Genomic DNA, 23,646 nt, shown 5'->3' with positions numbered 1-23,646 from the left:
AGGCGTGCGCCCAGCTGCAAACAAGCACTTTTAACTGCTGAGTCTTCTCTCAGCCCAGACGGTGACATGTCAGGAAGTGCTAGGATGGTCCTTGTGGCTCAGATGATCCATTAGAGGAAGAAGGATGGGACCTGAGTTACCAAGGAAGGGATTGGGCTAATGAAAAGCAGGAACCTGAGGTGGCAAACAGGTTGGACAGCAAAGTGCCAGGCTTCCTGCTTCCTGACCGCCCCCCCCCCCACACAAACACACACTCATTGAGAGATTGGTCTCTCTGTCATCTAACTCATTATGTAGCCTGAGCTGGCCTCAAGCTTGGGGGTGATCTTTCTGCCTCAGTCTTCAGAGTGCTGGGATTACAGGAGTCATCTACCATGTCTAGCTTCTCTCTCTTTTTTAAAAAAGTATTTATTTATTTAACAGAGAAAGAGGGGGGGAGAGAGAGAGAGAGAGAGAATGGGTGTGCCAGGGCCTCTAGCCACTGCAAACAAACTGCAGATGCGTGGGCCCCCTTGTGCATCTGGCTAACATGGGTCCTGAGGAATCAAACCTGGGTCCTTTGGCTTTGTAGGCAAACGCCTTAACTGCTAAGCCATCCCTACAGCCCTTTCTCTTTTTTTAAAAAAATGATTTCAATACAGTCTTCTCTAGTGCTTAAATGAATTGGAAGTAGCCATTGTATATAGATTTTATTAGATATCCTCAAAGGTTTCTTTTTACAAACTAAAATCTAGTAAGTACTTTGCATTTGCAAAGCAATTAATAGTGTATGTGTTAATTAATATCCCATTTTTGGTTCATGAGCAATATTGTGTTACTTAAAAATTAATAGCAATATCACAAAGGGCTTATAAAAAGAGATGAATTACTATGATAAGCAATTTCATATAGTGCTAAGTTTTCATTGGCCATTACTTTAATTACTTAGATATTATTTTATATGTTTTTATTATTTTTAAATGCCTTGGGAGTGTGAAAGATGTCATGTAGATAATGTATTCCATTTTAGCCAGAACAGCCTAATCACAAGTAGCTGTAAATTAATGCATTTATCACTTAACATAGCGTTTGAATGTTCTGTAAGCAAGTAAGCTGGATGTCTCGGGAAGACTGATGGGCCCCGCGCTGCGGAGAGCCCTCTCTCCTCGGCGCACGTTAGATCACGAGCATTCCTGGCCCAAGTGGAAGCAGCTCAGAGGCGCAGGCAGGGCCGTACGGCTGACCGCGGGCTCTGAAGCAGCTCCTTCTGGGGGCGGATTTTCACCCTAGCCAGCTCTTCACCCCCATGCTTACACACACACTCACATGCACACACACTCCATGCACAGTCCACACACATGCACACACACATTCCGCACACACACGTGCATACACATCCTCCATGCACATGCACATATACACACACACACACCATGCAACTCCATGCTCACACGATGCACACTCCACACACACACACACACACACTCCATGCACACGCAGTCTGCCTTTCCTCATGGTGGGCTACTGTGACTTCTAGTTCTGCACAAGCAGGCTGCTCCGGGCAGAGGGTGGAAGACGCCCCCAGCCCCCCTCACAGGGAGAATCCCGAGATGATGTGCCTCCTGCTCATAGTCCTGGGTGAAGGCCTTTCAAAGGAGCTGAAGCCTCTGTTTTCAGAGGGGCTGAGGGGGTTTGAAGGGGGCTGCAGAGAGCCCTTTTAGCACAGGAAGTCACTGACCATCCCTCATGGCTCAGGGTAAGGGTGTCACTGAGACTGCTGACTGGAAACACAGAGGCGGGGTCTGAACCCATGGCCATGGCTCCTGAAACAAAGGGTGCCAGTGTTGACTCATCCCCAGCCTGACCTGGAAGAAGCAGGCACAGTGAATCCCAGGGTCCAGTCAATGGAGGCTTAGAGGCGATTGTCCCTGGCTCCGGGGAGCTGTTATAAACAGGGGCTCCCGAGCTCCACAGCTTGAAGGGGCAGCTCTGTCCTCCCTTGCCAAGCAGCAGTCTCCCTCAAGACTTGCGCTCACGCTCGTTTGCTTTTCAACTTCACTCCCAGTCAGTGCCAGTGCCAAGATCTGGAACCTTCAGGCCAGATTCAGTGGGATACTTTAAGTGCTCTAAAAAAGACCAGGAGGGGGCTGGAGAGATGGCTTAGCGGTTAAGCGCTTGCCTGTGAAGCCTAAGGACCCCGGTTCGAGGCTCGTTTCCCCAGGTCCCACGTTAGCCAGATGCACAAGGGGGCGCACGCGTCTGGAGTTCGTTTACAGAGGCTGGAAGCCCTGGCGCGCCCACTCCCTCTCTATCTGTCTCTTCCTCTCCCTCTCTCTCTGTCACTTTCAAATAAATAAATAAATGAATGAACAAAAAATATTAAAAAAAAAAAAAAAAGACCAGGAGGGCCAATGATGCAACTTCACTTGAGTCAAGAAGTTTTACAAAGTAAGTGAGCCCGCCGTTTGGGCAGAGTCCCCAGGGGACTGTGTGTCAGGGCAGGGTGTTTGTTGTCTTGGGCACGTGGCTTCTCCACTCCCGTTCTCAAATGTTGTTCAAGACCCCGGATGATGCGTGCTGGTAGACCACCATGCTGCCGCTTGCTGGCCACGTTGCCCGTGTGTGGAGTCCATGTCCATGAACGGGAATCCCAGTCCACGCCTGTCTTTCTCCAGGCTGATCCCAGCGGCCGATTTTCTCCTTGCAGTGGCTTCCTCATGCCATGGCTCTTCCTACATTGGCACTGTTCTTTTGTCAGCCTGATCTGTCTCTCTCTCCCTCCCCCTCCTTTTCTCTTTTTGGGGCAGGGCTCGCAGTCTTGAGAGGCAGCTTCATGGTGGTGGGGACAGCATGGCACGGGCAGAGGCTGCGCGTCACCTCTGCCACAGCAGGTAAAAAAAAAAGTATCAGGAGAGTGAGCCACACTCTAGCAAGGGGAGCTGGCTATAACACTCCTAAGTTGACCCCAATAACACACCTCTTCCACTAAGATTTCACCTCCCAAACTGTCATAAGCAGGGGACCAAGCACCCAAAACACATAAGTTTATGGGGGACATCTGAGTCAAGCCATCACATTCTGCCACTGGCTCCCATAAACTGATGACCATCTATGATGTAAAATGCAATGCATTCCATCCAACTTTAAAAGTTCCCATAGATTTTTTTTTATCAATCCCTCTACTGTTCAAATACCCCATGATCCAAGGTCTTTTTAACTATGAGCCTGTAACACCAAAGACACGTAATGGCACAGAATAAACATTTACACTGCAAAAGACGGCATTGGGTATAACAAGTATCTAAAACAAACACCAAGTCCTGTAGCTCCTGTAACCACTGACAAAACCTCTGGGATTCCAGTTCTGCCCCTCTAACTAGACTGTCCACAGCCCAGGGAAAACTCCACACTGGGCTGGCAGCTCTTCTTGGTCCCCATTCTATAGTCATGACAACTCTAAAGCATCCTGAGGTCTCCATTACATTTCACATGGGTCTATACAGTCTCCATGCAGGGTCTCCAACAACCCTGCTTCACCTCACCCAGTGACCATTTCCAATAAACAAACTGCATTGCAAATCCAGCGACCCTTTCTTTTCTGCATTTGTTATATACCCATAATAGGTGGGCTACAAAATTGTTAATTCCACGGGGTGGGAGGATTAAGCTGACTTTGAAGAGCAGGAAAACTCCTTTAGCATTCTGGTCCCCTGCTTTCAAAAGAGTCATTATTCTTCCTGATGTCCAGTGCAGAACAGCTGGGCCCATCTACGTGGTGGTGCTCCCTCAAACAACAGCTGCTACACCAGGCTGCTTACGTGTTTTGGGTGCTTGGTCTATCTGCAGCTACTTGATGGGCCATGTGAGGGAAAAGAAGTTCGGGTATTAGAGGGAATAAGTGTGCTTTGTGTAACTTTTAAGTGTGGAACATATCAAGAGTATGGTTTTTAAACTTATTTGGGCTTCATTTTAAACCTTTGAGGAAAAAAAAAATCCCAGTTATTTTACTTAATTTTCCAGCTTCAGAGAAGAAACCTGAAGCCGTGCCTGGTGCTGAGGCTCGGTGTCAGCGTACCCCATGTCTGTATGGCCAGATCCTTGCTGGAGATGCAGTGTGAGCAGGACCCATTCTTCCTTGTCTGTCGACCCAACGATGTCACCATTCCTAGTTACTTGTCACCATTGAATTGATGTTCATGGAAGTTTCCTAACTCAGAGCAGAACTGCTTGGTTGTTTTTCCCACATAACTTAAGCATAGTAACATAAATAAAGGCATGGTTAGAAAAAACTCAGCCAAGGGGTTGGCGGTTCCCACTTCCTATTTCCTTCTTGGGCAAGAGCTCGGTACTCTCCTCTTTTCTTCTCTTGGGTGCTATAAAATCTCCAATCCCTGTAATAAAATCCAGACTTCAAAAAGTATCAGCTGGGCATGGGTGCACCTGCCTGTGAACTCAGTATTTGGAAGGTAAGGCAGTAGGTTCAGGAGCTCATGACCAGCCTGGGCTACATGACCTCCTAATTCCAAACAAACAAAACTAAACATTATGAATGACATTTGACAAATGCTGATGAACACTTGCTCCGGCAGGTAGGGCACCATGGTGGACTAAAGGCCCCAGCCATCCAGGTTCAACCATGAAACCAATGAGGTTGTTAGGCTTATTTTTCACAATATGTATTTATTTATTTGAGAGAGAAACAGAGGCAAAGAGGGAAAGAGCAAGAGATAATGGCACACCAGTGGCTTCTGCCACTGCAAGCAAACTCCAGCATGTGCCACTTTGTACATCTGGCTTTACATGGGCACTGGGGAATCAAACCCACGCCAGCAGGCTTTACAAACAAGTGCCTTACCTGCTGAGCCATCATTCCAGCTCCTCATTATGCTTCTTTTTTTAAAAATATTTTATTTATTTCAGAGAGAGAGAGAAAGAGAAAGAAAGAGGCAGATGGAGAGAGAATGGGTGTGCCAAGGCCTTCAGCCACTGCAAACGAACTCAAACTCCAAATGAAAGCGCCACCTTGTGCGTCTGGCTTACATGGTTCCTGGGGAATTGAACCTGGGTCCTTTGGCTTCACAGGCAAATGCCTTGATTGCTATGCCATCTCTCCAGTCCTCAGTAGGCTTCTTTATAGCACATGGTTGAAGGGGTTACTTACAGGAGTGTGGACACCCCAGAGCAGCTGAAGCATTGAAAAGTCTCATCCCAGCATGGATGATGATGTCCTAGATGGAGCTCCCTGCCCTTGATCTTCTGCCTTTTATCCACTCTATCCCCCCTTGAGATCATAGGACTGTGTGGCGGGGTGGGGGGTCTTGAGATCTCAGGTGAGGGTCTCATGACCTTTCTCACCTGCTCAATCTGGCAAGTCTCTTGTAAGCAATTGCAGTTGCTTCCAATAAATGCCAGGGTGGGGAAAATCTTGGTGAATTTTTAATTTAATTTAATTTAACTATAATTTATTACTTGTTTTCTTGAGACAGGATCTCATGCTGTGTGTGTGTGTGCGTGTGTGTGTGTGTGTGTGTGTGTGTATGTATGAGTACAGAAGGACCTCTTACTGCTCCAAATCAATGGCAGATAATTGTGCCACTTTCTGTATGTGGCATAGATGGGCAGCTTGGGAACTGAAGCCAGGCTTTCAGACTTTTCAAGCAAGTGCCTTTAATCTCTGAGCCAACTCCCTGGCCCTTCGCCTTGAGCTCTTGATCCTCCTCTCTCCATCCATGTGCTGGTATTATAGCAGTGGGCACCTCCTCTGAATTTCTCCTATTGATTTTGTGATAAAGTTTCTTGTTTTTAATATTTTATTTATTTATTTATTTGAGACAGAGGGAAAGAGAGAGAGAGAGAGAGAGAGAGAGAGAGAGAAAGAGGGAGAATGGGCATGTCAGGACCTCTAGCCACTGCAAACGAACTCCAGATGCACATGCTACCTTGTGCATTTGGCTTACGTGGGTTCTGGGGAATCGAACCTGGCTCCTTAGGATTTGCAGGCAAGCACCTTATCTGCTAAGCCATCTCTCCAGCTTTTCTTCTTCTTTCTTTAATTTTTTTTTTTTTTTTGAGGTAAGGTCTTGCTCTAGCCCAGGCTGATGTGGTATTCACTGTGTCGTCTCAGGGTGGCCTGAACACACAGCTGTCCTCCTACCTCAGCCTCCTGAATCCTGGGATTAATAGCGTGTGCCACCACACCCAGCTGGTGTTTGATTTTTGACCCTTCCTTTTTTCCTTTCCTTCTCCCTCCCTCATCCTTTCTGGAAAAGTTTGGCAACTTGTAAAATAAACTCTAAGCTTAAGCATTCTTATTGAGAAGATTACCTCCCATTTCAGGAATTTTAAGCCATATGAAAGAAGAGGGGAAAAAAACCACGTGAGTGTAAAGATATTTATGCTAATAAACATGAAATAAACAAAACAACTGACTTATACCACAGGGGAAAGGTTAGGTACCATTCATTACACCCACTGGCTAGATGATAGAGCAGAAATTGAAAATTACCATGATCAACCTGTAATGGCTATCCTGGGAAATGATTATAATGTCAAATGAAAAGAGCTGGCCTCAAAATTGTATGCACAGTGGTTTTGATCAATTATACAAGATGAATATGATTGCAGGCTCAGGTTGAAGGGATATATTCTGAGAATAGAAGTGGACCAGGCATGCTTTTAATCACAGCACTTGGGAGGCAGAGGTAGGAGGATTGCTGAGTTCCAGGCCAGCCTGAAACAACATAGTGAATTCCAGATCAGCCTGCATTAGAGTGAATTCCTACCTTGGAAAACCAAAAAAAAAGAGGGAGTGGAATCAAGGTAGTAAGATTACAGGTGAATATCCCTTCCTGTTTTCAAAAGTCCTTTGTCTTCCAACTTAGATATTTTGTTCCTTTGCTTGCTTAGTGCTACAGTCAGCAGAATGTTGCTGGTCAAATGCCCGACCAAAGGCAGCTGTAGGAGCAAAGGTGTTTATTTCAGGTTTACAAATTTCAGGGAACTCCATCACTGGCAGAAGAAGCATTCCCACTTTCATAGATCCAAGCAGAGAGACACCACCAAAGCCAACAGCAGGAACAGCCAGAGCTCTAAACTGCGCTCCACTCACCCCTGGGCTGCACTTTCAGATCCGCCCACACTCACCCTCCCTCTGCAGCAGGGATCTGACTGCCAGGGGCTCCGGTTGTAAGCTCAATTTTAGTAAAAAAAAAACATGAGTCCATGGGGCCATACTTTCAAACTACCACACTTAGCTATAAAAACAGTGTTGCTAATGTACTCTTGGCCTCCAATCCTGGAATGCTATTCTTTTAGAATCATGATGTGGCTGGCTGCCTCTTAATTTTCAGGGCCCAGGTCATGGCTCCTTCCTCGAGGACCCTCTGCTCAGCACTGGAGCATTCTCCCATTGTTTTCAAATTATTTTTAGAATTCTTTCTAATTCATGCATGCATGCTGTTCATTTGTGTCTCATTCATCTCTCCCAGCCAAAACCAGATCCCATACAAAGCAAGACAAAATCTTAACAACTGGTGGCCCCATATCGTCCATGCCAGCCCTGAAGAATAGTGGTTGCAGTTCATTCGTTCCGTGGTCTTGAAAAGTCAGGGATAAGCAGCCTCCTTCACATCACTGATTAGGCCTTCTGAAATCTGACCCTTGCTTCTGTCCCATCCATCTTCACTCCTGGCTCAACTCTGAAGCCCATGATACCCCACAGCCTCTGCCCAGTATCCACTTCCATTGCACAGCTCCTGTCTAGTTCTGGCTCCAGGTTCAGCTTCCACTTAGTGGTCATCCCCATCCTGAATTGCTACCCTGACCCCTGGGCCTCTGGTACCCTGACCCCCCTCACTTTAGAGAGGACAACCCATGTGAACAAGAGTGACATTGTCTTCACCTTTATCATAACCTACTCCCTGGCATAGAGTGGGCATTTGATAAATGCCTATTGAATTGAAATAACTTGTATTGCTGGGGGCTGCAGTAGGGCACAGGAGAGGATGGTCTTGGGCTGGAGAGATGGCTTAGTGGCTAAGGTGCTTGCCTGAAAAGCCAAAAGACCCCGGTTCAATTCCTCAGGACCTAGGTAAGCTAGATGCACAAGGTAGCACATCTTAGACCGAGTAACTAGAAAGGTTAGCTCCCTCTCCCCTATAGCAAAGCTGTCCAGACTCAGGTTGATATCTAAATATATGCAATCTTGTATAAATACCTACATGGGAGCTGGGGAGATGGCTCAGCAGTTAAAGCGCTTGCTTGGAAAGTCTGTCAGCCTGTGTTCAATTCCCCAGTCACCCATATAAAGCTAGGTGGGCATTTGTTTGCAGCAGTAAGAGACCCTGGTGTATACACACACACTTAAGTGCACATGTGAATAAATAAGATAAAAACAAAAACCCTCTGCAGGTCTGCGTCTTGAAAAACGAATCGTTCTGGCAACTAGTGAGTGGAACTACATGGAAGTGTTTCCTGGTCACAGGGACATACAACCGCCACTTCTTCAGCTCACAGTTCCCCTGCCTCTCTATCTGACCAGTCTGTTGTGTTAAGAGCATCATAAAAGGTTGGCAATAAGGCAACAGCACATCATTTCATTATTTTCTCCCTCCCTCCCTTCCTCTCTTTTCCCCCCTCTTCCTCCCTTACCTTCCCTACCCTTTCCTCTCCTACCTTTCTCCCCCCCCCCCCACTTTATCGCTTTCTGTGGTCCTAAGGCTTGAACCCAAGACCTCACACATGCTAGGTAAGTGCTCTTGCACTGAGCTACAACACCCAGACCTTTTGCATTTTTATTTTGAGGCAGGGTCTCACTAAATTGCCCAAGAATTCATTCTGTAGTCCAGGAGACCTTGAACTTGGCCTCTTGACTAGGCAGGATCACAGGTGTGTGCCACAGGCCTGACTAGCACATCCTCCCAATGTCCAACCAACGTGTGTCGAGCAGCTTTCTAGGGTGGTGACTTCCCAGGCTTGAGCTGCTCCACCCGCGGCTTTTATATTAAACAGAAATGAATGAACGTCAGTCAAATTGGCATCAGCTCCTCAGTCACACTAGCCACGTCTCTAAGGGTGAGGCCCTGCAATGTGGCTGGTGCATCACATCGAATAGAACATCACTGTAGGAAGTTCTGTTGAAGAGTGTGGATCTAGAAAATGCACTTCGATTTTCTATTGATTAAGGCCCATAATTTGGTAACACATGGATTTTTGTCCAAATAGATTTCTGTCTGCAGACAAAGATAACCTAAAGTATATAGTTTTCCTGCCCAGGAGGCATTGATCATTCACTTTATGCCATTATTTCTGCATGCTTTGCTGGGCAGACCAGACACAGCTATGTCCTTGAGTTCCCCTTGCTATCCTGTGGGTTCTATCATTGGGGAGGGCAGAGAGCTGAATAGACTCACGTCCACATCCCTCTGCCCCTTAACTTGGAAAAAGTGTCTTTGCAGATATAATCAATGATCTTGAGCTGAGATCATCCTGGATTTAGACATAAGGTAAGTGTTCTTATAGGAGATTGAAGAGCAGAGTCAAGGGCCTAGAGGTGTGGCTGTGAGCCAAGGAGGTTCAGGTATGTGGGCAGTTCCTGGAAAACTCAAGGAAAGATTCTCTTGGAGCTTTTGGAGGAGTAAGACCGTGCTGGTACCTTCATTTTGGACATTTGGATTCCTGAGCTATGAGATTAAGCTTCTATGAGATTGTTTGCAGGCCCTAGCTTGTGGTAGCTTTCTGTAGTAGCCCAAGACTATCCTTTAAAAAAAATATTGTATTTTTATTTATTTATTTGAGAGAGGCAGAGAGTGAGACAGAGAGAGAGAGAGAGAAAGAAAGAATGGGCTCGCCAGAGCCTGTAGGCACTGCAAACGAACTCCAGATACATGTGCTACCTTGGGCATCTGGCTTACATAGGTCCTGAGGAATTGAACCGGGGTCTTTTGGCTTTTCAGGCAAGCACCTTAACCACTAAGCAATCTCTCCAGCCCAAGACCATCCTTTTAATGTCTGGCTATTTTTAATTTTTCATCCTTCCTTCTTTCCTTCCTCCCTTCTTTCATTCAGCCCATATTTTTAAATTTTAAAAAGTTTACTTTAAGCCAAGTTTGGGTGGAGGCCGGAGGATCAGGAATTCACAGCGAGCTTGGGCTTCATAAAACTGTCATCAAACAAAACAAAAGGAAACAAAACAGAAGCTTGCACAGAAATTTGCCATTGATTCAAATCCACCCTCCCCCCACCCCGGCTTTTGGAGACAGAGCCTTACTGTGTAGCTCAGGTTGGCCTGAAAGTCATGGTCACCCTGTCCCTAGGTCCCAGCTGCTGTGGCTGTAGGTGTGTCCCACCGTGCCTAGCCGCACGCTGTTCTCTCTTCTCACCTTCTTGAGCTTGTCTTTACCGTCCGGGTCATGGTGGTGTTTCAGAAGTATACAGAGCCTTTGATCTTGCTCACATTCCAGCCTGGTCGAAACCATCCCAAGACACACTGAGGAAAGAAGGGCAGGTGAGTACAGAGCCTGGAGAACCCAGGGTCCTGAGCCAGGCTGCCTGGGGTCCAGAGCTGGTCCTACTGCCCTAAGCCGCGTCACCTGGGGAAGCACTTGTCCTGTCTGTCCTTTGGTTGATACCTCTGTGAGAGGAGAGAATAGTAGTTATCACATAGATATTTACATTTCTTAAAAAATTATTTATTTATTTATTTATCTGAGAACGACAGATAGAGAGAGAATGGGCACGCCAGGGCCTCCAGCCACTGCAAACGAAGTCCAGACACGTGCGCCCCCTTGTGCATCTGGCTAACGTGGGACCTGGGGAACCGAGCCTCGAACCGGGGTCCTTAGGCTTCACAGGCAAGCGCTTAACCACTAAGCCATCTCTCCAGCCCAGCATTTACATTTTTAAAAAATCGATTTATTTGTTTGTGTGTGGGGGTATGCATGCCGCAGTGTGTGCGTGTGTGCGTGCGTGTGTGTGTGTGTGTAGGTGAGAGGACAATACCGAGGTATCGGTGCTCCACCTTCTGTGGGACAGGGTCTCTTGTGACACACTGCGAAACAAACCCCACCTTGGCTGTCCTGCTGTCCTCTTCTCAGTTTCGCAGGCCCATTGGAACTACAGACACTTAGTATCTGGTTTTATAGGAGTGTTGGAAAATTGACCTCTGGGTAGGCAGGCTTTGCAAGCCAGCACCTTTAACTGCTAGGCCATCTCCCCACACCCCTCACAGGCCTTTTTAATCTCTAAAGAATATACACAGACATACGAGCCAAGGGCCAAAGGAAGGCAGCCATTGATCCTGCATATACTGAATCAGGCTTTGGAAAAGCCATTTTTTGTACTCATTCTGCAAGAGCTTCTCTTTGCCATGTTCTAGTGTTGTGAATGGCATCAGTCATCCTCAGGGGAAGCAGGCTCGGGAGGGCTTCTCAGGCTGTGTCTTTAATTAGGGACCTGGGGATCAGCCACTTGGAGTGGACCAGAAGGGGCCCCAGAAGGCAGAGGGAGGAGTGAGCCGGGCCAAGGCCCAAAGCAGTCACTGACCCCACAGTGAGCCCAGCTGGCCTTTTCAAGTGGTCCCCAGCTGTCAAAACCTGGCTTTTCTGCCCCTGCTGTCCACGTCTCTGCATGTAGGTCACCCTGCGAGGGTGACACAGCCAGAGACAACGTGTCTGGGCTGATGGGTGAGGCTGTCTCCTCACAGTCCTCTCCCCAGCAACAAGGCAGAAAGCCTGTTGTTAAAAGGGCTTCTGGCATCATGTCACGGGGCTACTGTCCTCGCTGACCCTCCATGAGGACATGCCCGGGAATGTGAGACTGTCTCAGGATGGGCGGACTGGCCTCATCCGGCCCTCCTGGCGCAGGTCAGGAGCAATCCCCCGCCTACTCCTTCCTGCCTGTCATCCCTCCTAGCTCCTCCCTCTTCCCTCACCGTCACCCCTGCTGTGCACTTGAACAGGCAAGGAGGAACACCAGATCTGAGATGAGAGCTCCCTTCCCCTTCCCTGTACCGCCTGAGCTTGCCACACCCCAGGGTGCATCGAGGTGTGTGTTCCCTCGAGGCCCTGAGCCAGCCGCGGAGCCTCCGTGCAGGAAGGCTGTGCGCAAAGGCACCGTCCCAAGGGCTGCCTTCCAAACAGCCCGAGGAGCCTCTGTATAAAGCTCAAATTCCAAGGGGATTACGCCTGTCAGGGGAAAGGAATAAAGAGAATCCACTTCTATGAGCATGAAACAAAGATCAGAATCAGGATTTAAGGTAAGGCTCAACTAAGCCACAGAAAGGCCCAGAAGGTTGTGTTGTGCAGCCCCCCAGCTAGGCCCTTCTCTGTGATCTGAAGAGGAGGCAGGGGAAGTGCGGGGTTGGTGTCGGGGAGCTTGTTGGAAAGGGGGAGGTGTGACATGGAGCCTCGGGCTCCCCTGCCGAACTTGTTAGAAGCCCTGCATTTCTTTCTCTGCCACCAACCACATCCACATCCACGCTGTCCTGTGAACACAGGAGTTTGCACTGAACAGGTTGTCACCCACATTAGTGATCTCTTCCTTCGTGTGGAACGTGACATAAGGCCTCTTCTTTTATAAACAGATTTCATTTACTTATTTATTTGCAAGGAGAGAGAGAGAGAGAGAGAGAGAGAGAGAGGGAGAGAATGGGCATACTAGAGCTTCTTGCCATTGCAAACAAAGTTCAGATGCATTTGCCACTTTGTGTATCTGGCTTTACATGGGTGCTGGGGAACTCAACTTGGGCCAAGAAAGTTTTTTTTTCTTTTTGGGTTTTCGAGATGGGGTCTTGCTCTAGCCTAGGCTGACTTGGAATTCACTACATAGTCTCAGGTTGGCCTCGAACTCACTGTGATCCTCCTACTTCTGCCTCCCAAATGCTGGGATTAAAGGCATGCTCCACTATGCCAGGTGAAAGCTTTTATTTGTATTTTTTGAAGTCTTATATGTGGGGCTGAAGAAATGGCTTAGCAGTTATAGCCGCTTGCTTGCAAAGCCTGCTGGGCCTGGATTTGATTCCCTAGTACCCACATAAAGTCAGGTGTACAGAGTGGTGCATGTGTCTAGAGTTTGTCTGTGGGAGCAGGAGGCTCTGCTATGTCCATATTCTCTCTCTCTCTCTTTCAAATAAATATTTTTTTAAAAGACTTGTTATGGGACACTGTGGTAAGCACCTGCCATTGCTCACAACCACTTGGGGAAGAGCAGCCCTTGGTCCTGGGTTATTACTGCCCTGCTGTGGCCTGTGTGAACACTGTTAGTGAACGCATCTGTACCGATTGCTACTGTTAGAACCAGGATACTCCTGCCCTTAGCATTGACCTCTGCCCAGGAAAAGCCTGGACAAGGCAGGCATATAGTTGTATGAAATGTCATACAGCTATAACAAAAGTTACTGTCAGTTGCATATAGTGTGTGCCCTGGTGTCTAGAAACACCTTTGAATACCTTGGTGAAGCCAGAGAGAGAGAGGGACCAGTGCCTCTTGCCACTGTAAACAAACTCCAGGTGCCAGCATTTGGAAGGCTGAGTGTCCTGGTTTGAATGTGATTAACCCCGACATGCTCATGCACTGGACACTGGGTTGCTGGTTGACCGGCTTTGGGGAAGTAATTGGATCTTGTGGGTGCTCATCTAGTAAGATGCCGTTATTGGGAGGTGGCAGGAAGCAGGTGGCGATGTCTAGTGAGATGAACTAGGTCATCGGGGGTGTGTCCTGGGAAGGTGTATTTTGCTCCTGGCCCCATCTCCACTGCCCGCTTCCTGTCCACAATGATGTGAGATCTTTGCTCCAACACACCCTTGTGTGGTCATGGTCATCACAGGCTTAGAAACCCAGGGCCGGCTGACCACAGAGTGAGACCTCTGGAACTGGTACCCCAAAGCAATCTCCCAGTGATGCTAGTTGACGATCATACTGAGGCAGAAGGATCCCAAGTTGGAGGCCAGCCTGGGCTTTATAATGAGACCTTGTCAAATAAGAAATACAAGGAGAAAGGAAAGAACTTTGAACAGAAAGTCAGGTACAATCATTTGCAGCAACATTAGGTCAGTTGCATTTTAGTTCCCCAGATCAATATACTGGACTGTTATTGATTGTCTTTTAAAAACTAGTCATTTATTTAATTATGTTGGTAGTGTATGGGCACACCAGGGCCTCCTACCACTGCAAATGAACTCTAGATGCAAGCACCACTTTGTGCAACTGGCTTTATGAGGGTTCTGGGGAATCGAACCCAGGCTGTCAGGTTCTGCTAGCAAGCACCTTTAACCAATGAACCATCCCTCCAGCTATTTTTCTGAAATATTTAAATCATAATCCAACACTCCTTTCTTTCTTTCTTTCTTTCTTTCTTTCTTTCTTTCTTTCTTTCTTTCTTTCTTTCTTTCTTTCTTTCTTTCTCCCCCCCCCCCCCTCTTTTCTCCAAGGTAGGGTCTCTCTATATCCCTGGCTGACCTGGAATTCACTATGTAGTCTTAAGCTGGCCTCAAACTCACAGTGATCCTCTTACCTCTGCCTCCCAAATGCTGGGATTAAAGGTGTGTGCCACTATTCCCAGCTCCTTTTCTCTTTCTAAATATTTTTAAGCCAGGCATGGTGGCACACACCTTTAATCCCAGCACTTGAGAAGCAGAGGTAGGAGGATTGCCATGAGTTCAAGGCCACCCTGAGACTACATAGTGAATTCCAGGTCAGCCTGAGCTAGAGTGAAACCCTACCTTGAAAAACAACAACAACAACAAAAAAATTAAAAAAAATATTTGCAAGGAGAGAGAGACTAGAGAAGAGACTTGCCGCTGCAAACAAACTCCAGATGCATGTACTGCTTTGTTACCTGGTTTTACATGGGTGCTGGGGAATCAAACCCAGGCTGTTAGGCTTTGCAAGCAAGTGCCTTTAGCCACTGAGACATCTCACCGGCCTTTTTTTTCTTGAGGCAAGGTCTTTCTATGTAGCCCAGGCTGGCCTGAAATGAGTGCTCCTCCTACGGAGAATACCATGTGCCATTAGACCTGACTACTAGACACTCTTTGGCTGATGTGATTTTCCCTCTGGAACCTGGAAGACTGAAAAGTAGTTTCATCTCTTGTGGTTTGCTTTTCTCTGGCAGGTACCTGTGGTTCTAAGAGCTGGCAGGCTTGATGCTCAACCCAAAATACAAGGGTAAGGTGTCACTTGCTTCTAAAAGTAAAGCAAAGCTAGGTCTTGAATGGAGGATCTATGCCTTTAGATAACTACAGCCAGGTAGGTACGGCTGGACTTCAGTCATCTGTCACCAGACATCTGCATTTGCTCTTGAAGGACTTCACAGACTCGATCCCACCATCCTCCTCCGGGCTGCAAGCCTGTCCCTTAGCACCTTGTCATTGACCGGGGCTGTGCAGTGGGTCCAAGGCCCGGGGCTGCTGTGGCTGCCACATCACCCACTAGAATGGCCAGCCTGGCAGAAAGAGCACTTGCTGATTACTACAGCAGCGTCTCTCCTACTGATGCCTTCTGCTCTGATGTCCACAGCTTTTGAAAAGCTGCATTGGGGGCTGGGGAGATACTCACTTGCTAAAGGCACTGCTCGCAAAGCCTGCTGACCTGGGTTCAATTCCCTAGCCACTCACATAAATCCAGGCACAAAAAGTGGCACCAGGGTTTTCATTATGGTGGCAGGGGCAAGAGGCCTGGGTATACCTGCACACCCAAATTTATTTATAAAAAAAAGCTTTGGGCTGGAGAGATGGCATATTGATTAGGGTCCTTGGCTCAAATCCACAGGACCCAGGTCCAAGTCCCCACATAAGCCAGATGCACAAGGTAGCACGTGAATCTGGAGTTTGTTTACAGTGGCTGGGGCTCCTGGCATGCCCATTCTCTCTATCTGCCTCTTTCTTTCTATCTTTCAAATAAATAAATAAAAATGTAAAAAAGCTTCATCTAGGGAGGGGAGGAAATTATCATGGTTTATTTTGTATCATTATGGAAGTTGTCAATAAAAAAAAGTTTAAAAAAATAAAAAAAAGTTGGGCTGGAGGGACGGCTTAGCAGTTAAGGCATTTGCCTACAAAGCCAAAGGACCTTGGTTCGATTCCCCAGGACCCATGTTAGCCAGATGCACGAGTGGGGGGCGCATGCATCTGGAGTTCGTTTGCAGTGGCTGGAGGCCCTGGCTGCGCCCATTTTTTTCTCTCTCTCCCCCTCTTTCTTTGTCAAATAAATAAATAAAAATAAAATATTTTTAAAAATAAAATAAAAACGTTTTAAAAAGCTTCATCTACTGGCTTGGTTTTGGGGTAATGCTATTTACAGAAGCAATACATCCAATGCACAATTGTATTTTCCTGGTAAAAACCAAAGGCAACTGAACACTGAACAGCGCCGTCAGTCCGCCACATACAGCTGATCTCTATAAACGACTTCATCCCACTACATAGTATTCTCACGAAACACACACGAGAGGCCACTCTCTGGGCTGTAAGACACCCCTTAATCAATTTAAAAAGGTAGAAATGGGGCTGGAGAGATGGCTTAGCGGTTAAGCGCTTGCCCGTGAAGCCTAAGGACCCTGGTTCGAGGCTCGGTTCCCCAGGTCCCACGTTAGCCAGATGCACAAGGGGGCGCACGCGTCTGGAGTTCGTTTGCAGAGGCTGGAAGCCCTGGCGCGCCCATTCTCTCTCTCTCCCTCTATCTGTCTTTCTCTCTATGTCTGTCGCTCTCAAATAAATAAATAAAAAATGAACCAAAAAAAAAAGGTAGAAATGGTACCATGTGCACTCACAGACTGTGATGAAATTGAACTAGAAACTAACAGTAGAAAGCTGGATGAAAATCTCAACTGTTTGGAGATAGGCTACTGTGCTTCATTTTGTGGTGCTGGGGATGAGATGCGGGGCCGTGCTAGGCTCTCGAGCTACCACGGCTACATCCACAGCTGGGCAGCACACTTGCTAATCCGAGATGGGTAAGTCAATGAACCGGAGGAAAAACTTAAACACTCTTTGAGCAAGTAGAAAGTTGAGTGTGATGGTTAAGTGGTGCTGTCAACTTGAGCATCCAGGCACACGCCGCTTGGGCTGGCAACATCAACTGAGTGAGGAAGTCCTTTCTCCTTCTGCCTGAGGACTTCCTGTCGTCAAAGCTTTCTTCCTTTGTTCAGCCACCCCAGGGGCTTGGTTTCGCCTGGGTCCGCTGGCTGTGCATGCTTCTGGCATTTGTTGGGCCTCATGGACAGAGTAGCTACTGGGTCTTAAAAAATCTTCAGCTCGGGCTGGAGAGATGGCTTAGCGGTTAAGCGCTTGCCTGTGAAGCCTAAGGACCCCGGTTCGAGGCTCGCTTCCCCAGGTCCCACGTTAGCCAGATGCACAAGGGGGCGCACGCGTCTGGAGTTCGTTTGCAGAGGCTGGAAGCCCTGGCGCGCCCATTCTCTCTCTCTCCCTCTATCTGTCTTTCTCTCTATGTCTGTCGCTCTCAAATAAATAAATAAAAAATGAACCAAAAAAAAAAGGTAGAAATGGTACCATGTGCACTCACAGACTGTGATGAAATTGAACTAGAAACTAACAGTAGAAAGCTGGATGAAAATCTCAACTGTTTGGAGATAGGCTACTGTGCTTCATTTTGTGGTGCTGGGGATGAGATGCGGGGCCGTGCTAGGCTCTCGAGCTACCACGGCTACATCCACAGCTGGGCAGCACACTTGCTAATCCGAGATGGGTAAGTCAATGAACCGGAGGAAAAACTTAAACACTCTTTGAGCAAGTAGAAAGTTGAGTGTGATGGTTAAGTGGTGCTGTCAACTTGAGCATCCAGGCACACGCCGCTTGGGCTGGCAACATCAACTGAGTGAGGAAGTCCTTTCTCCTTCTGCCTGAGGACTTCCTGTCGTCAAAGCTTTCTTCCTTTGTTCAGCCACCCCAGGGGCTTGGTTTCGCCTGGGTCCGCTGGCTGTGCATGCTTCTGGCATTTGTTGGGCCTCATGGACAGAGTAGCTACTGGGTCTTAAAAAATCTTCAGCTCGGGCTGGAGAGATGGCTTAGCGGTTAAGCGCTTGCCTGTGAAGCCTAAGGACCCCGGTTCGAGGCTCGCTTCCCCAGGTCCCACGTTAGCCAGATGCACAAGGGGGCGCACGCGTCTGGAGTTCGTTTGCAGAGGCTGGAAGCCCTGGCGCGCCCATTCTCTCTCTCTCCCTCTATCTGTCTTTCTCTCTGTGTCTGTCGCTCTCAAATAAATAAATAAAATATTTATAAAAAAAAAAAATCTTCAGCTCGCATCCGTCCTCGTGGACTGGGCAGCTGCCTGGTTCTTCCACTTTCCAGCCTGCGTCCAGGCGTGTGGACTGAGCAGTGGCTTGCAAAGCCTGCTGGCCCAGGTCCAGGTCTTCAGTTCCCACATGAAACTACATGTACAAAGTGGCACATGCTTCTGGAGTCCCTAGGCAAGAGGCCCTAGTGTGTCCATTTATACACACATGCACACTTTCTCTCTCTGTTCACAAAATAAATACGTCAAAAATCAGTTAAAGTTACAAGTAAGGGAGAGAGGAGACATAAAGTATAACCTGTTAGGAATATGACCAATTTGAAATATGTTCATTTATTAAAGTTCTCAGAAAAAGATATTGGCACACGAAAACTTATACAATCCCCCCTGTGAATATTTATGGGGTCCATATGCTGTGACAGGCCCCCTTTACTCTTTTAAAGAATTGTGTTTATTTGGAAGCAGGTAGGGGTATATTGGCCATAGAAGGCCTCTTGCTTCTGCTAATAAACTCCAGACACATGTGCCACTTTATGTATTTGGCTCTACAGGGTGCTGGGAATCGAACTTGGGCTGTCAGACTTTGTAAGTAAGTGCTTTGATTGGTGAGCCACCTCTTCAGTCTCCCCCCCCCTTTTTTTTTACCCTCTTAGGCAGGGCCTCATTCTACTCACTCTAGCTGACCTGAGCCCAGGAGACCTTCCTACCTCAGCCCCCTGAGTGATGGGATTATATTGTACCTTGCCTCTTCTAATTCAACTGTATGTACAGACATCCATTTAATTTTTTAGACCATCATCCCAACTGGATATGGTGGTGTACCCTGTAATTTCGGCTCTTAGCAGGTAGAGAGGCAAGAGGATCAGGAGTTCAAGGTCATCTTCAGCTACATAGTGAGTTTGAGGCCAGCTTGGGCTACATGACACTCTGTCTCCAAAATAATGTTTTCTAAACATCAAAAACTTGTGGGCTCAGGCTTGTAATATTAGCACTCAGGAGACTGAGGCAGAAGGATCTCTAGTTTAAAATCAACCGGGGTTACATAGTTTTAGGCCAGCTTGGGCAACTTGGTGGGACCTTATTTCAAACAAATAAAAACAAAGCAAAACAAAATAAAAATAAGTAGAACAACTATCCTAGAAATTGAGTTTCATTACTTTTCTAAAGTCCCAGATGTGGTAGTTTGAATATATGTCCCCTATAGACTCAGGTGTTTTATAAAAATTGAGTTTACAGCCAGGTGTGGGGGCACACTCCTTTAATCCCAGCACTTGGGAGGCAGAGGTAGGAGGATCACTGTGAGTTCAAGGCCACCCTGAGACGACCTAATTAATTCCAGATCAGTCTGGACCAGAGTGAGACCCGACCTTGAAAAAAAAAAAAGAAATGAGGTGACAGCTTCAGCCCCTTGTAGGCAGACTCCTGCTACAGAGGACATGGCCTGTGCAGAGGTCTGGAGCTTTGGCTGTGCTGGCTTGTGGGGCAGGCTGTTTGGTGGTATCCCTCTGCTTGGATGTAAGTATGGAGGCAGTTTCTTCCCCTGATGGAACGTCCCCTGAATCTGTAAGCTTGAAATAAATTGCTTCCTCCTCTAAACTGTGCCTGGTTTGGATGTTCATCCCAGCAACGTGGAGCTGATTACTACACCAGCTGATAGGGAGAAAAATCTAGTTGAACCCTGCAGTGAAGCTCTTAGATAAACTTCTGATCTGTTAGCAGGTTCATGGGCTAGGATAAGGAAAGCACACTGAGTAAATGTTAGACAACCAGAAGACACGCCTCTGTCACGCAGACACACATGCTTCTATCAATCACACAGACACACCTCTATCACGCAGACACGCCTCTATCCCGCAGACATGCCTCTATCATACAGACATGCCTCTATCACACAGACATGCCTCTATCACACAGGCACGCCTCTATCACACAGGCACACCTCTATCACACAGGCATGCCTCTATCCCACAGACACGCCTCTATCCCGCAGACACGCCTCTATCACACAGGCACACCTCTATCACACAGGCACACCTCTATCCCGCAGACACGCCTCTATCCCGCAGACACGCCTCTATCACGCAGACATGCCTCTATCATACAGACATGCCTCTATCACACAGACACGCCTCTATCACACAGGCACACCTCTATCACACAGGCACACCTCTATCACACGGGCACGCCTCTATCCCGCAGACACGCCTCTATCCCGCAGACACGCCTCTATCACACAGGCACACCTCTATCCCGCAGACACGCCTCTATCACGCAGACATGCCTCTATCATACAGACATGCCTCTATCACGCAGACACGTCTCTATCACACAGGCACGCCTCTATCCCGCAGACACGCCTCTCACACAGCCACGCCTCTATCACACAGACATGTCTCTAACAATAATGCCAACATGTCTCTACCATGCAGACATGCTTTTATCAATCACATAGACACTCCTCTATCACGCAGACATACCTCTACCAGTCATGAAGTCTCTCTCTCTCTCTCTGTGAATACTGGCTCCTGGACAGCTGTGTGACCCACAGTACAAAGTTGGTTCTCTAGGCAAAGGTGCTGAGCAGGTTAGTGGGTTCAGCACATTTTGCACTGATGATATTGATATGACATAGCTTTATTGGGATGTAACCCCATCATAAGCCAGGTATGCCCCATGTAAAATTTGGGAAATATGAAGATTCACTGTTTATTTGCATCACATATTGAACTGGGCATCCTGATCCATTGGAGACGCCCTGGTATTCCTGGTTTCAACAACCTATGGCATCATAGAAGGCATCCTTGCAAATGGCTTGGGCCCTACACTCCTTCAGCTTGGACCAAGCAAGCTCTCCTGGGTCACCGCACACGGTCACCGTGTATGCAAGGGAGAGGCGCTAGAGGGTGGAGAACACAGCTGCATCCCTGGGTCTGGGCAGGGCTGGGCCAAGGACGTTTGTCGAGGACAGGTCAGCTAGAGGACAGGACAGCTAGCTGGCTACTTGAGAAGCTGCAGGGCGGCGCGGGGGTGGGGGTGGTGCTTGTTATTGAGGGGCTGGGTGGAGTCAGGTGGGACAAACGGAACCCTGTGAGCAATGTGTGCAGAACAGCTGTCCTGCAGAAACACGTCCACCTCCCTCCTCATCTCCAGCAGATTCCAGCCAGCCACTGCCTTTGGCTTTGCGCAGCCTAATTGCCTATTTTTTTTTTTTTTTTTTTTTTATGAGCACTTGCCAACTGGATCTGGGAGGAAATTCCATGCTGTCAGCCAGCAGCACAGACCATTGCAGGAAGAATGACACAATGCATCCTCTGGGCAAGCATGCAAATGATTACACATCCCCTCCTCTCCCCCACTCACACGGCTGTAAATTTTTCCATGGAGATTGGAGATTTTTCCTCCATGTGATGTCTTGTGATCAAACAGATCCCCGTGGTTCTTGGTCTTCATCCATTTCTGGCTCCCTTTTCCCTGACCTTGAAGTAACCTACGCAGGCCCAGTGGCTGGGCATTTCCAGGATTGGGTACTGGGTTCTGCTACCAATGGTTCTCCTGCAATGCAAGTTGGTTTCCTGAAAGAGACCCTGGCCAGTAAGACTCTATCTCCAAATAAACGGCACCATGTAAACAAGCAACACCCGCTCACTGGTGCGGGATACTTGTGACTTAACCCACAGCCTGCTCATCTGAGGCCTGTGGTTGACCGAACTGAGGATGACTCTGCCGGCTGCAGACCGTATGTTCTTTTCTCCTGAGCCAGGCTCTCCCTCACATACTCCAGTCAGTCTCTGTTGCAGTCAGGTTCACATTGCTGGCAGAAATCACCCGTCCAAGAGCAGCTTGTGGGGGAAAAAAAAAAAAAAAAAAGATTTATTTTGGCTTATAGACTCAAGGGGACACTCCATGATGGCAGAGGAAAACGATGGCATGAGCAGAGGGTGGACATCACCCCCTTGGCCAACATCAAATGGACAACACTGGCATGGGGAAGATGGCTATAACACCCGTAAGCCAGCCCCCAACAACACACTCCCTCCAGGAGGTATAAATTCCTAAATCTCGGGCTGGAGAGATGGCTTAGCGTTTAAGTGCTTGCCTGTGAAGCCTAAGGACCCCGGTTCGAGGCTCGGTTCCCCAGGTCCCACGTTAGCCAGATGCACAAGGGGGCACATGCGTCTGGAGTTCGTTTGCAGAGGCTGGAAGCCCTGGCGCGCCCATTCTCTCTCCCTCCCTCTATCTGTCTTTCTCTCTGTGTCTGTCACTCTCAAATAAACAAATAAAAAATTAAAAAAAAAATTTAAAAAAAATTCCTAAATCTCCATCAGCTGGGAACCTAGCCTTCAGAACACCTAAGTTTATGGGGGACACCTGAATCCAATCACCACAATCTCCTAACCCAGGCTCTCACTGAGATACTCCTGACAGTTTCAAGCAAATCTCTTGTAACCTCAACGTGGATCTTATTCGAAGCCGTTGGTCCAGCCTAGCTCTTGCCAATCCCATTGGCCTCCGTTTATGAGTGATCATTGAGCCTTGCCAGGCTCCAGAGGGAAACAGCAATCACTACGCATGAACTGGCGTCAGGAAGCTTGTTGTTTAGAAAGAAAGGAGAGCTGCCAATTGTTATCATGTGAGGAAAGACAGAAGGGGATAGGCACAGAGTGGTGACAATGGAGGAGGGGCTGGAGAGATGACCCCGCATGGCTCTTGGCGGAGCTGCCCTAGACCTGACTGTAAGGGGCTTCAGTAATGGGCTGTGGGAAGTCAGGAGAATCGAGGCACCAGGTCAGCCAAAGTGTGGAGGGAGCAGGGGCTTACAGAGGAGAGTCTAACATTTACTTTCTCACTCCTGGAGCAAAATATCTACCCAGAAGCAGCTTAGGAAAGTAAAGAGTTTATTTCCACTTCGAGGGTAGATTCGGTGGCGGGATCAGGAAGCTGGCATTGGCGCACCACATCAGCAGAGGGAGCACAGCAAGTGGGCCCAGCCTCGAACACCTCAGGGTGGCTTCCTTCAGCAAGGCTCCTCCCTCCCAAAGTGCCACAACCTTCCCAAACAGTGCCTGGGGTGGAAGCCAGGACCTGACGTGGGCTAAACACCCGTTCCACCCTTGAGCTACATTCTAGTCCCTCCCCCTTTAATAAGACCTCAAGTACTTCTGAGTGGCCACTGTCTTGCTGGATTAAGGAAAAGTAATTCTCCCTGTTCTAAAATGTTGGGACCAGCAGGAAAGTAACTTGTCAACTGAAATCGATTGCTTCCCTCTGCTGGAATGGCCTGCCGTACTTACCATAGTCCCCAGGCAGCAAGCGTCCCTTCCAGGCCGACGGTCACAGAGTAACCACCTGTTCAGGAGCAAGTCTGGGTGTCAAGTACCATCGCACTTGATACTTAGGGAAACTGAGGCGCAACGTTCACAG

Source organism: Jaculus jaculus, chromosome 16, assembly GCF_020740685.1.
Source record: "Jaculus jaculus isolate mJacJac1 chromosome 16, mJacJac1.mat.Y.cur, whole genome shotgun sequence".
Classification (NCBI taxonomy): domain Eukaryota; kingdom Metazoa; phylum Chordata; class Mammalia; order Rodentia; family Dipodidae; genus Jaculus; species Jaculus jaculus.
The sequence above is the reverse complement of the archived record's forward strand: the minus strand, read 5'-3'. Positions refer to the sequence as shown.